This window comes from Sylvia atricapilla, chromosome 5, assembly GCF_009819655.1.
Source record: "Sylvia atricapilla isolate bSylAtr1 chromosome 5, bSylAtr1.pri, whole genome shotgun sequence".
In the NCBI taxonomy this organism is placed as follows: domain Eukaryota; kingdom Metazoa; phylum Chordata; class Aves; order Passeriformes; family Sylviidae; genus Sylvia; species Sylvia atricapilla.
The window spans coordinates 46,388,274-46,390,495 of record NC_089144.1 but is presented as its reverse complement, the minus strand read 5'-3'; positions in this window follow the sequence as shown (position 1 = coordinate 46,390,495).

Sequence of the window (2,222 nt, the reverse complement as noted above, 5' to 3'; positions counted from 1 at the left end):
AAAAAAGGTCAGATCTTGCAAAGCCAGAAGGGAAAAGCTGTGGGGCGAAGCTCCCTCAGTACCACTCAGGGACTTGGCGTGGCCCTTGGAGCAGCTCTGCTGCACTTGGTGGGTACCTGTGCGGGGCACTGGTCCGGGGGCTGCAGCTGGGGGCTGCAGGTGCTGCCGAGGGCCAGCGCCCCTGGGCAGGACGTGCTGCTGCTCCACAGGCAAACCTCCGCCTGCTCGCTGGGGCTCATCCTCGGTGCATCCGTCCCTCCCTTCTTCCCGCCCTCCCTCCCCTGCCTCTTGCACACTGAGATCCTGAGCAAGGTGGTGCTATAGTAACAGACACAATACCTGTCCTCAAGCCACTCCAGTTCGCTAATAAGACCTCATCTATGGCAAGGGCCAGAAGCTAATTAAATATTTACCAGTCCTTTCTGCAGGGAGGGAATTATTGCGAGCTACAGTTCCCATTCACTGTGTACCCCCCGCCCAGGAGAGGCCCCCTGCCCCAACACACTTGCTGCTTTGAATCCAAAGCTGCCTTCCCATGCCTGGTCATTTATTATTGATGTTGCTGGGCCCTTGGGCAGACAGACATGGAGGGGCACTGGTGTAATGCTGTTTGAATAAGCAATGAAAGATCAGCCATAAATTGAATCCATTGCATTTTTGAAACAAAAAGTGGCTCAAAGAAGTGAACCAGCCCAACTCAATGTGACTTCATGATGACAACACACTTCTCCTAGCATGGCAGAAAGTACTTAAAAAACTCTTGTAGAAATGCAGCCTGGCACTCCACTCATCATGCCTCTACATTGGCTGGAGTCAAATGAAGAATTTCTGCTTTTGGCAAGGCCTCAGATATTGGATTTGGGTTATGGACAAGTTAAAAAATAAAAAGAAGGAAAAAAAAAAAGAAACCCAAAACCAGAAACCAATTTAATATATTCCCTCCTCTATCAGTCCCTCCCTTTAGGTGAGGGGGAAGGCAGAAACTCTGTTAGAACAATGGAGAGCTTTGTGTTTGGCACATTACCTCACTCCTACAAGGAAAGTTAAATTAAGAACCTGTCAGTGCCTCATCAGGCCACCAGCACAATAAGAATTGATTTCCCCTGGAAGTCCCCAGCTGAGAGTTGCCATATGGAGGCCATGTGGGCAGCTGCCCACCCAGCAACCCCAGCTCCTGCTCCGCCACAGGCCACCTGGAGTCCCTGAGCCAGTGGTTGTGGCTCTGAACCCTCCCTCCTGCCCTACACTGTCCTTATCCTTCCAGGCTCAGGGGCCACACTTTCCCCCTAACTTCTGTTCAGAGCTTGGTCTATCCAAGCTCTGAACAGAAGGTCTATCCAAGGTCTACAGAGAGAGAACAGAAAAAAAGCAACCCAGAAAGTGATTCCTCCAGAGAAACAAACTGGATCTGAGTTCTTTTCACTTAAAAACTCCTCATTTCAGTGTTTGAACAGAGTGAGGGTTTGAGTGGGATGTAAATCTGGGCCAAAGCTGTGCAAGGACTCTCCATCCACCACTCCATTCCTCTCCTGGCTCCTTGCATGGGCCCCCAGTCTCTGGGTTTTAGAACTCTCCATAATATGAACATCAAATGTCTGGATTATCTGTGGTTAGATAGGGACAGGCGGCGCGGAAGATTTCGGGCTGTAACGGAGAGGAAAAGAGCAAGCCCCATCCCCCTCTCAAGATAAGCTACCCCTGAAAGGAATGTAGACCCTCTACTAACATGTGCCAGTACTTTTCCACTCCAACTACTAACCCAGGAAGTGTGGCAATATCCTGTTTGACGTAGTAGTAGACCCGAGGGTATATAACCTGAACCTTTTACTTAATAAACGTCTTTTGTAACCGTCTGCCATATTGGTACAATGCGTCTGTTACAAGACCCGACCCACTCATGAAAGCAAAGTGGAAGTCGTGCTGTATGTCTAAATACCAAAGCCTCCACTGTGGCAGAAACAGCGGACTGCTACAATTATCCCAGCTCCACTTTGAGGAAGGTGTTGTTGGAAAATACATTTTCTCAGGGTATGTGAAGCAGGAACGCAGCTTTCACTGAAATCTTTTATTCCTAGTATGAACCAGGAGGGAAGGAGAGAGGGAGAGGAAGCATACTTAGGAGCTGAGAGTTTGGCTTTGCTGCAGTCTCTTTTGTTGCAGCACTGGTTAGAGTTTCATTCTCCTCTATCAATAATTCATGTGATGTAGAGAAGTGTTGGCTC